Source organism: Vicugna pacos, chromosome 2, assembly GCF_048564905.1.
Source record: "Vicugna pacos chromosome 2, VicPac4, whole genome shotgun sequence".
NCBI classification, from domain to species: domain Eukaryota; kingdom Metazoa; phylum Chordata; class Mammalia; order Artiodactyla; family Camelidae; genus Vicugna; species Vicugna pacos.
In genome coordinates, this window is record NC_132988.1 from 55730305 (window position 1) to 55746037 (window position 15733).

General features: G+C 36.4%; 1 long non-coding RNA gene across 2 annotated transcripts in view; it reads left to right on the plus strand.

The window, feature by feature from the left end:
* LOC140686422 (uncharacterized) overlaps positions 1-13800 on the plus strand; it is a 190781-nt gene extending 176981 nt beyond the window's left edge. For both annotated transcript variants that reach the window (XR_012060242.1, XR_012060243.1), the window contains exon 4: positions 13604-13800. This is a non-coding gene — a long non-coding RNA (uncharacterized lncRNA). The remainder of the gene's footprint in view (positions 1-13603) is intronic.
* Positions 13801-15733: the final 1933 nt, after the last annotated feature.

The window sequence follows — 15733 nt, forward strand, 5'->3', positions numbered from 1 at the left end:
CCTCGAGTAATTGCATGTTAGAATGGTCCAGCTTTGCCTCACTTGTGTCATGAGGAATTAAAAGATTGATGGGGATGAGGATGCCCCTCCTCTGCTAGTGGCCATTATAACGGGGCAGGTGGAATTAGGCATCCCCAAGGGAAAGGTGAAATCAAGGGATACAAGTTGGGATTTTAGGTCTAGCTACTCCACCTTCATCACAAATCCTAGAATTTTCTTTTCTGAGGAGGTGATTGCCTTAAATTGATTATCCCAGTTTGGAATTTGGGCACTAGTGATTTTCAGTATATTACTCTTTGATTTTTTCCTTTCTTGCTTAATGTCCTTTTATTTGGTGAATTTACAAAAAGGTTGCTTTCTGGAAAGTGCAGACACATTTTTCCTCTTGTTTCTAAGAAGATTAATCTAGTGAATGATCTGGGAAGGGACGATGAGTCTTTCTCCACCAGTAACCTCCATCAGCTCCCCTCCCCAAACTGATGCTGGAAATGCAACAGTAAAGGCAGCAATAAACTCCCAACCCCGTGGCTGTGCAATAATCCCTTCTATTTAGAGCCTCTTGCACCACAGTAGCTGAAACTAATCCTGGAAGCAAAATTAAGAGGCTAATAATAGACAACTGGTCAAGAAAACCAACCAGCCTACCATACATGACAGCTAAAAAGACATGAGCAAGAACTGGTTCACAACATGGGCAACAGAATGTGTTACTAAAACATAAAGAAACTAGATATTTACGATGAAGAGCTTAGGGAGGCACACTTTTATTAGTAAAATATTTCAGGATAGTTGTGATGTAATCATGAGTTCTGGGAAAATAAGGAAAGGATGATAATTGTAAATCATGTAATTAATAAAATATTGTAAATCTTATACTTGCTGAAATTCCATTACAAATGAAATGTGTGGAAAACCTTAGATTCTACCAACTGAACTAAGGCAGTTGGCAGGAACCTAATACATGTGTAAATGTACACAGCAAGATAGCCTCAATATTCATCCTCACCTCCGGATGAAATCTTTTAAAGGTTTTCCCTTTTCTTTCTTCTTCCTTGTTCACCTAGATTTATAACTCAGAGGTGACTGTGAGTGTAAAGGAGATAAGCAGAGTGTGGAGGCTGGGTAATCGAGGCTGGTATTATGACTTGGAGACCAGTGGAAAAGCACAGCCAAGACAGCTGAGAGGACGAAATAAAATAAAACAAGTATGATTTAATGATTAGGCGCACAATTGATTTTGTGCTTTGTACCAAGCAAGCTGACAACTAGAATGTGGAGTCCCATCTCTTTCCTTTCCTTTCCTTTCCTTTTCTTTTCTTTTCTTTTCTTTTCTTTTCTTTTCTTTTCTTTTCTTTTCCTTTTCTTTTCTTTTCTTTTCTTTCTTTCTTTCTTTCTTTCTTTCTTCCTTTCTTCCTTTCTCTTTTCTTTCTTTCTTTTCTTTTCTTTCCTTTTCTTTGCTTTTCTTTCTTTTCTTTTCTTTTCTTTCTTTCTTTCTATCTTCCTTTCTTTTCTTTTCTTTTCTTTCTTTCTTTTCTTTCTATCCTTTCTTTCTTTCCTTCTTTCCTTTCTTTCTTTCTTCCCTTCTTTCCTTTCTTTCTTTCTTCCCTTCTTTTCTTTCTTTCTTTCTTTCTTTCTTTCTTTCTTTCTTTCTTTCTTTCTTTCTTTCTTTCTTTCTTTCTTTCTTTCTTTCTTCCCTTTCTTTCTTTCTTTCTTTCTTTCTTTCTTTCTTTCTTTCCTTTCTTTCTTTCTTTCTGAAGGTACTGGGGATTGAACTCAGGACCTCATGCATGGGCTCTACTACTGAGCTGTACCCACCCACCTCCCCCACTCTATTTCTTGAATAGACTTAAAAATGGAAAGGCGTTGGCTATAAAGTGACATTCTCTTTACTCCCTGCATACAACCTTATCTTCTAAGACCAAGCAGATGTTAACCTGGGAAGTATTTCAGCTGAATTTCTAAGCCTGTAAAGTGTTCTGTTCTGACAAATTTCCCTAATTTGTCACAATCAGTATCACCGAGACTAGGTCCTGAAAAAAACAACAGCAACAACCAAGAGGACACTTGGAAATACAAGTGGAGAACAGAGACATTTGTCCTTTTTCAGATTGAACAGTACTGCTCTCCCTGCTTCCTCCCTCCCACGATGAAAAGACTGGAAGTCCACGGAAATAGAATAGGTCCATAATTTTAATCTAGTCTAGTTCTTGATTACTGAATTTTTAAAATAATTGTTTGGGAAATTTAATATAACTGACTTGGAACTAGAAGATTTTATAGAAAAGCAAAAAAAAAAAGGTAAACTCTGAATGGTGGATTCTTCCCTTTCTCTACTGCCTTTGTTTCTTCCAATAAAGCAGACTAGAATGGGAGATTTTTACCGACACCCCTCATGATAATGTTCCTAAGAAAATCATATCAGTCTGCCCCTGTGTTTTGTTTAAACTACCATTAAAACTTATTTTAAAATTATATGTAACAGTGTAAGGCTAGTTTCTTACTTTTTTGCACAATGGCTTTTTGCCTAAACTGTTAGACATCTCATGGGGAAAATATTTTGCATCTATTGAAGAAGGAACCTGATTTTACCTGAGTAATTCATCCCTTGCCCTGGGCTGACAGCAAAAGGGCCAAGCTCTCCATATGTTGAACCACATTCCACAATGGCATAAGTACACAGACAGGTTTGTGGCTGTTACTACTTGCTTCTATGTCAGATAGGGCATTTTCACTTCTCAAAACTTTCCTGGATTTTTTTCTTTCCTTTTTTATGTAGATTTTGCTGACCTTTGACAACATATCAACATAAATTTAGTGGGACTTAACTAATATTTATAAAGACATAAAAAATCCTTTTCCATCTACCATGCATGGTCCCCTCTTAAAAACGAAACAAAACAAAACAAAAAAAACAGTTCCTTAAAATGGTACTGCATCTGAACTCTTAAGAGATCCTTTTTTTAATCAGCCAACTTGGGTTCAACATATATCACAATCACATCATTAAATAAACCTCTGTTTGTAAATGGTATAAATTCTCCCCTCTAGGATATGAATTACTAGGTATCCCAAACTCTAGTGTATTCCAAATCTGTCTCATTAATCAGCTTCCTAGACCGATGTTCTTATTATTAAATCCCTTGTTTCACTTAGACTAAATAGATAGGAACTTTGTCTACATGAGGTTACTGTTTACAGGGAAACACAGCCTGTATATAAGATACATAGAACAGAAAAAATTTTTCTCCAATTGTATCAACTGTCGTTGATCTAGCCTGTGTTAACAGTAATCATTCGTGGGGTATGGAACCTCTCCACGACACACTGTAAGGAAGAACTAGTTTTCAAAATAGAGGCTAAAGCAGAAAGAGCTCGAAGCCCAACTCTACACTGAATATTTGATCCTACTGAAATCAAAGAATCAGAGGACTGGGAAATTACCGGTCCACCTTCAAACCAACCCACCCTTTTCAAGTTTTTTGAGGAGGTAAGAAGTTGTCCTGTTTGTATGTAAGTTCTTTCAAAGGAAGACTTCTGACAGCGACTCGTGTATACTAAATCTTCCTGGTGGGAAAATCTTTCCTATTCCCTAATTAAGTTTAGAGCCACTGTAAAAATAACCAGAAAGAATTATAGAAAAGTTAAGACCCACGGGAAAAAAAATCCCTACAAGAAAGCCTGAGTGCAATATTTCTTTGATGGTAAAATTAATAACCCAAAATTTCTTCAAGCTGAGTAATGAAAAGTTCACATATTTTCAGATTAGCACATGACAATATAATCCGAAACAGTGACATCTGGTGGCTTTAATTATAATGCTGTGGCATTTTTTGTACAAAGCCATGCCATAATTAAATAGAATTATAACATGGCTTTGTGCTTTATGCATGACAAAATAAACACATGCTTATGAGCTTTCTACCAAAGTATTCCTTATAAACTTGGGACAACAAAATTTCAAATATTTTTGTAAGTTCACAGATTTGAAATTTGCAGATAAGAGTATACAAATTTGTATTTTAACCTTAAACTTTTTAGTCACACGACCATAAACTTGCTGGCTTTAAATTTCTATGTGTTTAACTTTCATTCATTTTCCTCTTGTCAATGGAGTGCAGGCTCAGATTGGCATACTCTTTCATAGCTGCTTCCAACACCAGTCTGTCACTCATGGGAGCTAAAACCACAGGCCGCCTGGAATAAATTTAATTCATTGCCCTCTTGAGCTCCACCAGGGCTAAATGGAGAGGGAAGGGTGAATAGGTGAATCTCAGTCTTTCTCTCAGGGTGTTAAATGTTAATGATGACCTTGATTTGTCTGTGGGCTCCTCTCCCCTCCCCCCACCCCCTGTCCTGAGGTTTAGCAACCCTTCCTCTGAAAAACTTTGCAAACACAGTGAAAATAGTACGAGAACATATATAATAAGCAGCAAAAGTTCTTTAAAAAATGTGGTATTTTAGCTCCATAGAGTTTTGAAATACTGTCCTTCCACTTGCACTTTTTTCACGGGTTGGAAAGCAGTCAGGAGACTGATCTGACAATTCCCATCTCTTAAACTTCTTTGACAGTCAGCCTCTTTGTAAATGTTTCTGATACATAATTCCTATGCCGATGTTCCGTCATAAAGTGACTTTTAACCCTGTGTTTCTGTGGATTGCGCACTCAGTTATTTACATTAGGCCCTCTGGTTTAATTTGCACTGTTGAGTCTAGGAATGAAATGTGGCCCAGATAGCAACATTTGCACTTGTGTGTGCAAGTTGAAGATGACTCAAGCATCGGGCCAAACTGGTGATATTTCTGATTATAATGCGTTATATTTAAATATATGCAAATATGCAAATTCACTGGCTATCTGCAAGACTGTGCAATTTCTGCTTGCTTTCTTTCTGTCAGGGCGTGTTATTTGTGGTAGATAACAGCACTTACCAAGAGAAATACTTTGAGAGTTATAGATACAAACTATATTCAAGCAAGATTTTCTTCAACTGAATTGCATTAACAATAATTTACTGTTTCCGCAACACTACATTGTGAATATATTCAGGCAAAGAAAATGCTAGATACAGATGCTGTTTTCTAAGTAGACTGTGCTGTGGAGTTCAAATTCAAAGAAAAAATCAGTATTAATAAGTCAGTTTTACTATCTCTTAATCCTTCATGAGAATAAGGAGTTCTTTTCCAGGTATATCTAATCTATGAAATAGTGGATCAGAATTAGTGTTGGCCTGCCCTTTATGACTGTTTACATCAGGTCCCATAAAAAGCAGAAGATGCCTTGATGGACTTTCCCAGCTGATGAAACATCAAAACACTGAAAACTCCCAAACTGATAATTCCATGTTTCTACTAACCTTCAGACTGTAGTAGTTATTATTTAACTGGATGTCTAGTAAACATTTCGAACTTAATATGTCCAAAGAGTTCCTGATCTGCCCACCAAAGCATCTTCTCCCACAGTATTCACCGTCTGAATAAATAACATCTTCATCATTCTAGCAGCTCACTCGAAAACATCTTGAGTCATCCCTGAATTCTTTTCTTGTCTCAAACTCATATCCAATTCATTCCATCAGTAAATCTATTAGTTTTCTATCATTAAAATGGATTCTAATTTAATCACCCGTTTACCACTCCATCATTATCATCTTGGTTCCAGTCACTATTTTCATCTGCCTGATTAGCCCACTCTTGACCCTACTGTGAAATCTCATTCCAGCAGCCCAAAGACTCCTTTTAAATCCAGATTATATCATGTCATCCTTTTGTTCAAACCTTTCCCAGAGATTAATTTCTCATGCACAGTAAATTCTTATAATTTCTGAGAAGGCCCTAGGTAGTCTGGTTCCTTCTCTCCTTCCTTTATTTCCCACAGCGGCCTCCTCTGGTTAGGCCCCAACAACCTGGCCTTCTTGCTTCTACAAGACTATACCACCATGCTGGCACTCCTTCTGTTCCCTGGAACATCCTTTCCCAGATAACTTCTGTTGTTCCCTTCAGGTTTTTATTGAAATCTCAACATCACAGCGAGGCTTTCCCTGCCCACCCCTAGATGTGATTATCTCCTTCTGTCCATCCTTGGGCTTGCTATCTTCCTTCTCTGGAATTTTCCTCCATTTATCACCAACTGATACTATATCTATCTATCTATCTATCTATCTATCTATCTATCTATCTATCTACCTCTTCTGTATTTGTCCATTTTTTGTTCATCTTCATTCATTTCCTAGAATATAAACTCCATGAGAAGATTAACAACTGTTCTGTTCACTGCTGTATTCCCAGCACATAGAACAGTGCCTGGAACATAATAAGAACTCAATAAATGTTTATCTGTAGCTGCATCACATATACACAATTCCTCAAAGGAAAGAACTTTCTCTCAGGTTAACTGGGTGTGTAACAGCATATTTCTGATTAATCTGCTCTAAAAAATCTATTGGTGGTGTCATAGAGCTTGAAAACTACTAAATTCACCACACTAGATTTCTTCAGTAATTGAAGACTAGCCTGGGGAATCTATAAATTGATAACCATTCCATTCTGCCTTTATTTCTGTTGACTCCAAAAAAATATTTGAAATGTGTTTTCTGCTTTACTCTTGAGAGCAAAGATTGATTTGCAAACTAGATAGTTCTTTTGTTGTTTCAAATGCAATACTGCCTTGCAGGTTAGAAGTCACTGTTTCTGGTTATCTATCGCTGTATAACAAATCACTCCAAAACATTAATTTACCCATGGATCCCAATTGGGGAAAGGCTTGGCAGAAATAGCTTTATCTCTGTTGCACTCAGCATCAGCTAGAGTGGCTCAAAGGCTGGGGTTGGAGTCATCTGAAGGCTCACAGTTGACTCTGAGACCTTAGCTAAGGCTCTCAACTGAAGCATCTTGACATGTCTCCACAAATAGTTTGGGCTTCCTCACCCTGTGGTGACTGGGTTCCAAGGGTGAGCATTCCCAAGAGAGAATGTCAGGTAGAAACCAAAGCATCTTTTGTGAACCAGTCTTGGAAATCATGCATTGTTACTTTTCTGTGCTCTATTTGTCAAGGCCATCATTTCAAAGGTCTGTCTGATTTCATGGCAATGTGGAAGAGATTCTACCTCTCGATGGGGAGGTGGCAGGATTCTGAAAGAGCAGGTGAGACTAGAAATACTGTTATGGTCATTTTTGGAAAATGCAAACTGTCGTAGATACTACAAGGTATTTGAGGTGATCTGAGCTCTACATTGATTAAAATGATAGTCCTTCATCGAGCTCATGGTGAAAAGGCCTAGCACTTCCATGTTGTCTTTCAAATGATCTATCTACTGCTATCATAAAGAGGGCAGCGTGATAATTTTAAAATATGTCCACAAATCTTTTGCAATCTTCCCATCAAGAAGTGGCCATTCTGCCCCCTCCCCCGAATCTGGGCTGGCCTTAGAGACTCACTCGTAACCAGTACGATTCAGCAGAAGTGCTGTTTTGTGAATTCCAAGGCAGCTTTTACCTTTGTCCCTGAAACACTTATGTTTGGAACTGTGAGCTGCCATGTAAGAAACCCAACTATCCTTGGGCCTCCATGCTGTAAGGAAGCCAATACCATGCTCAAGAGACCTTGCACAGGTGTTTTGGTTGACAATGCAATTGAGATCCCGTTTGTCAGCCAGCATCAAGAGCCAGTCACAAGAGTGAGCCATCTTGGATGTCCAGACCAGGTGAACTTTGAGAACTTCAGCCCTACCTGCCTCTGGTTGCAACCACATGGGAGACCCCAAGTGAGAACTGAGCAGCCAAACCCTTCCAGAATTTTTGACCCACAAAGTCATGAGCAAAATAAAATGGATGTTTTAAGCCACTAAGCTTGGAAGTAATTTGTTATTTAGCAAACATAACCAAACAGGTAGGGATAATGGTCAAAAGAGTCTAATTTTTGTTCAAGAGCTAAAATTATAATCTTCAGTTCTCCATCTGCTATACAAAACATAGGTTGGCTTCAGTTATTAAAACCTTTATTATTCCTTTGCAGTAAAATAATTTTAAAAACAGAGTGAGAAACTCTTCAACTTACTGAATTATCAATCCTAATCCTTTACAAGATTGTGAACATGCTGGACTGTGCACAGCTAAACATGAGGACACTCCTATGTAGGTTTCAACAAAGTCATTCTATAGTTGGAGAATGTCATCAAAATGTATTGAGTTCATAATTGTAGATAAAGTTATTTGCTTAATATTTTAACTGTTTTCTTGTAATAAATCTGTACAACTTTCTAGTTGCTAACACTTATCTATAAATGTATACTTTTTTATACTATCTTAATACAATTTGAATATTGAAAGTCAACCTTCTTGAAGAGGTGAAAACGCTAGTAAATGTTAATCAGCTTTTTAAAATGACACCCTTCATACACTTAAAAGCAACAGTGAAATGCATCTATAAGTTAGAGAAATATGGGAGTGGCAGACTGAAGATAGTGAAATATAAGAAGAAAATAAAAGTGAGAATTACTTCAAAAAGTTGATCTGGTTCTTTCTGCTGATGAAAAATTTTAAAAATTCATACTAGCAACATATATATTTATTCTTTTTCATTGTTTCTTATTTAAGGCTGGAGTATTACGAGCTCTACAATTTGTTTCCCTGTACAAACTAAGCATTATTTATTTGACTTCTCTCTTGATAGAATAGAAACAAAGGATGTGGCCAAAGAATACTGCAATTAAGAGAATACCTTGCTCCTATTGTGCTTGTAAATACTCCTGCATTCTAAGAATTGCAGAGCAAATCTCAATTGTTATAGTTTTTTAAAATAAAATCAAGTATATCGGGACCCAATTTCCTAAATATAAGAGGGCAACTATGTATTTCAATAAATATGATAGAACCACCATAAGACTCAAGAAGGGTAAATGCTCAAATTTTGTTTAAAAAAAATTTTTTTTACTGTTTTTGACTTCTCACATATGAATATATTTGAGTCTCCCATCCCTTTCAAACAACCTTCTGTTTTTTTGACTTTCAGACATAAAATACAGCTTCTTTGAGAACTTTGAGATCATTTTGTTACCTTTGTGATGGAACGAAAATGGTTTACAATTTCAAACAGCTCGGAATCTCGATCGTGTGGTCTGTGTATGTGCCTGCACGTGGACGCCTGCCTGTGTGGGTAAATAAGAAGCATGCCAGGCAGCATGAAACATTCACTGCCGAGAGGTCCTGAATCTGGTTTGGCAAATCAGGATGCCGCCGTGTATGAGGGTATTACTTACACGAGCGGCAGCTGTTCTGGTGACTCTAACGTTAAACACACTGGCTAAGTAGATTCTGAAGCCAGTGATAAACAAGTGTCTCAGAGATACATCCATACAACAGCACATGTTTAGCCTTTGATACACTACAATGAGTGTCCCACATCAGCTTTCTTCTTCAGGTTTCCTGCAGCCCCCCTGACTGTTCCTGTCACCCAGTGCCAGATGGGAAGTGAGAGCTCAGCTGATACACTTCTTTGTGGTGGAAACCCCCAGAGCTTCAGCTCCAGGCTACAGGTTACCGAAGCCATCATGAAAAATTCAGAGCTGATATTAACAAGTCTGCTGAAAGTAAAGCGCGTGTCACATTATCTACCCTGCCTTTCAGTTACTACTAAAGCTACTGTCGCCAAAAGAAGAAACGCATACTTGCTGTGTTTGTGTTCAGAACTATTTGGGTTGTACTTTGTACATTCAGAAATAGAAGAGAGAAAGATCAGACAGTTGAATTACTGAGAATCCTAGAGAATGAGAGGCAGAATAGCGAGGTGGAATGAAGGGGCCTCTTAATACTTGGAGTGAAGTAGGGAAATATTTTACTGCAGCTTGATTAAATAATTAAACACATTTATAATTGTTTTATATGCACATTGTTTCTATATTTATCCAGTAATAAATATGTTTCATAAAAGTTCTTTTAATTAAAAAAGATAAGCCTATAGAAAAAATTTTGAGACATTAAAAAATTAATTAGTAATTAATTTACGGAATACTTACTATGTTCTAAGAACTGTTCTAAGCACTTTTCAGACATTCCCTCATCTACGTCTCACAACTAGCCGATAAAGGGGGTACTACTTATTATTAACACCGTTTTACTAATTAGGAAACTGAGGCATTGGAAGGTTAAGTGACTTTCCCCTGGTCATGGAGTAAGGAGCAGATTTAAATGCAGGCAGTCTCTCTCCAGACCCTGTGTATTTACCACTACTCTGTCGTGCCATTTATTCATGATATTTCAAAGAATGCCGAAAAACTCAAAGGATACTATAATACCTCACTCTCTTCCCAAATCAACAGAGATTTCATGCCTTAAAAACAACAGCAGCAGCGTTTTATAGATGAAGTTCAAGTCCTCACTCCTATTACCCTTGAATCTTCCCAGAGACAACTATTATCCTGAGTTTGGTGTGTGTTTTAAAAAATAATTTTACTTTAAAAATATATATGTAGTATGATGTCACACTGTTAATGTATTTTTACGGCTTTCCTTTTTTCTCAACGTTTGTTTTTTTGAGATCTAACCATAGTAAATATAAAACTTTAAAAGGAAAGCCTAGAGGACTTGAGTTTGTGAGAATTTAACAGGGGAGAAAAAAAAAAACCCCAGCGATAACCCAGCCATAGGCACAGTACATATATTACTTCATGAGCTGAATGGGATTTAATGGGAGCACATAGGAGGTCTTAGCATGAATGCAATGATTTAGTAGCTCGGCACACACATCAACCAACTGTCAAGCTCCTTTGATTCCCACTCCCCTTTCTAATGAAACCAGGGAGCCATACCTCATCAGACTCTTTAAAGAAAAATACATGGAATCTCTTTACAATTAAGAGAGTTTTTTTTTAATTTTCATAATATACTCATTTATGTAACTGTCATAAAGTCATCCCTGAAATTTATCAGGGTTAAAAAATGTTTCTCAACTCTAATGTTATCGTATACACAATTTAAAGAATTAAAACTAAGTTATTGTGAAACTTTCATAGTGAAGTTTCCAAATAGCTGAGAACACAGGCAAGTTTCCACTTTGCTTCCAACGGATAGACGTTAACTTACATCAGGGAAGAAAAATATTAGGTGAATTGACTATACATGATTTGACCACAACCCAACGCTCTTGGTGAGCTAAGCAAGAACTGTTTAGTTGTAATAGACCAGAACATTATCTGGCACTCGGCTAACTCTTTCACTGCTCTAAAACACAGTCCCTAAAGATGGGGAGGAGAAGAGGGCATGGGAAAGATAAGCAGAGTGATTAAACTATCAATAGATAATATAATTATTATTCTCTAGCACGTGTGAGCTTTATTCATGTAAACAAGTGGTGTAACATGGGTGAAATATGTAATGAAATATTTTACCAGAAAACCATTATAAGATTGAGTTTGTGCTACTTATTGCCATTTACTCACAATTCACCATTTGAAGGCCAAGAACAGGATTTATTTGTATCAACGTTAGAGTTTTACATACATTTACCTACTGCCCAACTGATTCAATCTCAAAATCAAAATAGTTGTAATATGTTCAATTTTAAGAGAATAATTAAAACTGAGAGTAATGTAAAATTTCAGGTTAACTGCTAGACCATGTAGGTTGTTTGGTAGTCATAAATCTTGCCCCAGTTTTCCAAGAATTAAATAAGCAACAATGCCAAAATTACTACTGAATGAAAAAGGAAATTCTAACATTGTTTTGTTGTCATTGTCTGGGTTTTTACCCTCATTTATTTGTCAACATTTGTACTTCATGGCAGTATTCCCGCCAGTGAGTGATGGTTATTCAAATGCAGTCTTAAACTCTAATAAATAAATGGGAAAGGAGAGCTTCTTTCTTCTTTTTTCCTTCTCTGTGAACAGTTATCAGCTACCCTGATAATGAGCAAAGTTGACAGGATAGTCATTTTAAATATCATTTGAAAATATGTTAAGTAGAATGTAATCTCTTATCTGAATCTGTCAACTGAGTGTTTCTGCACTGTGTCTAACTTCTGGGAGATTAACTTAAAAAACATAGCTTCTGTTCCAAAATTTAACACTTGAAAATAATTCTAACCCATATCCAATACCAGTTGTGATAGGCATTGTTTTATCTTTCTTTTCATGACAGCGAAAGCTGTGGATTTCTGTTTTATTTGTGAATTTAATTGCTCAGATGACTTCCACTCTCTTGAAGGATTCAATATTCTCATTTCTCCTAGTAGACTGTCAGTTACCTGAGGACAGCTAGGAACAGTGCTTCCTTTGCATGCAGTAAGTGCTTAGTGAATGTTTAGATCTCAGGAAATTTGATTTAATCCAGAATATATAGTTTAAATCAAACTTATTTAAATTTATAGTTTATTTTATCTTTACATTCTAAATCAGAACTAATAGCTATATAATTTTCAAATCAAAATTTCTGTGATTGGTTTGCAGACTTCGGGGTTTTTCTAGTTTTCACATAACCAACTTAGGTAGGCAGTACTGACAATTTTATGTGATAAATCACAAACCTGGAACTTATAAGTTCTTTCTCAGAACTTGCGTTTTGCAAATATTAATTCTTATTCCCCAAATTGCACCTCTGTGAAGAACAGGCATGACCTTCTACTTTTTGGGTGCAAAAGCAAGTCACAGAGAAGTTCAACAACTTGTTTAATATCACATGTTCACTCTCCCTGGAACCTATATCTTCTGTTTCCTGTACAGATTTAATTTTTAAATGTTTTAGCCCATATTCATATAGTAGAGCTGAATTATATCCCCAATACACATAAAATAGGAACTTAAGAGAAAAATGGTCTTATTAGAGTGTAGTTTTATTATCAATACAACAGCCAGGCTTCTACTACTGAAATAAATCATTGAAAGAATTATCTGCATAATAAGTACACTTATTAATGCCTCTTTTTCTCTGAGGGCAGATGTTTACCATAATTTTTAAGTTTACTATAGTTTCAAGATATGGACCTGAGTATAACTGTGCCAACATATTTGCAACATGTGGGACCATTTGGGGGAGAAGAAGGTAGATTAGGACCCATACTTTGAAGCAGAGTAAAACGAAACAGTTTGGCACTGGGAGACCAGGCTCAAACCAAGTTTTCTGATGTCATTTCATTCCAACAGAGGTTGAAAACAATCATGTTATTTTACATATCTAGCCTCATATTCTAACACATGTCATCAGTCAAAAATTACATCTAATCAAGATTGTTTTATCCTATGGCTGGTTGTGAGAACCCTGGTAGAAGAAGGCCATAGCTACTGAGAATTCATAGAAACTTTCTTGTCAAACTTTGTGAAAAATAAGCTCGTTGGTTGCCATATAAAGGATCTACTTATATATGCACTACATATAGACTGATACAGACGTAACCATGGAAATCACTGAAGTGAAGAACTTAACAAAAAATGTTGATGCAGTCTCCATGTTTTTCAAAACTATATTTCACAGAAATATTTCTGAATGCATTTTAGTGACCTAGAAATCATGGCAGAGATCATGATTTGTATCCTAATGAAACATGAGCTGAAAGAAAAGCTTACTGTAGGAATTTTTTACTTTTAACTAAAATAGTCATACTTTTTTTTTCTTTTAGATTACATGTCTAATGGAAGCAACCTAAATGTCCATCGAAGGATGACTGGATAAAGAAGTTGTGGTAGAAGACTTTAAAAAATGGAAAGATATTCCATGCTCTTGGATTGGAAGAATCAATATTGTTAAAATGGTCACACTGCCCAAGGCAATCTACAGATTTAATGCAATCCCTATCCAATTACCCAGGACATATTTCACAGAACTAGAACAAATCATAATAAAATTTATATGGAACCATCAAAGACCTAGAATTGCTAAAGCATTACTGAAGAGAAAGAAAGAGGCTGGAGGAATAACTCTCCCAGACTTCAGACAATACTATAGAGCTACAGTCATCAAGACAGCATGGTATTGGTACCAAAGCAGACATATAGACCAATGGAACAGAATAGAGAGCCCAGAAATGAACCCACAAACTTTTGGTCAACTCATCTTTGACAAAGGAGGCAAGAATATACAGTGGAATAAAGACAGTCTCTTCAGCAAATGGTGTTGGGAAAACTGGACAGCAGCATGTAAAACAATGAAGCTAGAACACACCCTTACACCATATACAAAAATCAACTCAAAATGGATTAAAGACTTAAACATAAGACAAGATACAATAAACCTCCTAGAGGAAAACATAGGCAAAACATTATCTGACATACATTTCAAAAATTTTCTCCTAGAAGAAATAAAAGCAAGAATAAACAAATGGGACCTAATGAAACTTACAAGCTTCTGCAGAGCAAAGGAAACCAGAAATAAAACAAGAAGAAAACCTACGGAATGGGAGAAAATTTTTGCAAGTGAAACCGACAAAGGCTTGATCTCCAAAATATATAAGCAGCTCATATGACTCAGTAAGAAAAAAATAAACAACCCAATCCAAAAATGGGCAGAAGACCTAAACAAGCAATTCTCCAAGGAAGACATACAAATGATCAAAAAGCACATGAAAAAATGTTCAATATCACTAATTATCAGAGAAATGCAAATCAAAACTACAATGAGGTATCACCTCACACCAGTCAGAATGGCCATCATTCAAAAATCCAAAAATGACAAATGCTGGAGAGGCTGTGGAGAAAGGGGAACCCTCCTACACTGCTGGTGGGAATGCAGTTTGGTGCAGCCACTGTGGAAAACAGTGTGGAGATTCCTCAAAAGACTAGGAATAGACTTACCATATGACCCAGGAATCCCACTCCTGGGCTTGTATCCAGAAGGAAATCTACTTCAGGATGACACCTGCACTCCAATGTTCATGGCAGCACTATTTACAATAGCCAAAACATGGAAACAGCCTAAATGTCCATCAATAGGTGACTGGATAAAGAAGATGTGGTATATTTATACAATGGAATACTACTCAGCCATAAAAACCGACAACATAACGCCATTTGCAGCAACATGGATGCTCCTAGAGAATGTCATTCTAAGTGAAGTAAGCCAGAAAGAGAAAGAAAAATACCATATGAGATCGCTCATATGTGGAATCTAAAGACTCATGGACAGAGAATACAGACTTGTGGTTACCAGGGGAGTAGAGGGTGGGAAGGGATAGACTGGGATTTCAAAATTGTAGAATAGATAAACAAGATTACACTGTATAGCACAGGGAAATATACACAAAATGTTATGATAAATCACAGAGAAAAAAAGGTGACAATGAGTGTGTATATGTCCATGAATGACTGAAAAATTTTGCTGAACACTGGAATTTGACACAACATTGTAAAATGATTATAAATCAATAAAAAATGTTAAAAAAAAAAAGAAGTTGTGGTGTGTATATATATAATGGAATACTACTCAGCCATTAAAAAAGAATGAAATAATGCCATTTGCAGCAACATAGATGGACCTGGAGATTGTCATACTAAGTGAAGTAAGCCAGAAGGAGAAAGAAAAATACCATATGATATCCCTTCTATGTGGAATCTTAAAAAAACAAAGGACACAAATGAACTTATTTACAAAAGAGAGGCAGACTCACAGACATAGAAAACAAACTTATGGTTACCCGGGGGGGAGGGAGGTGGGGAGGAATAAACTGGGAGTTCAGGATTTGCAGATACTAACTACTACATATGAAATAGATACACAACAAGTTTATACTGTATAGCACAGGGAACTATATTCA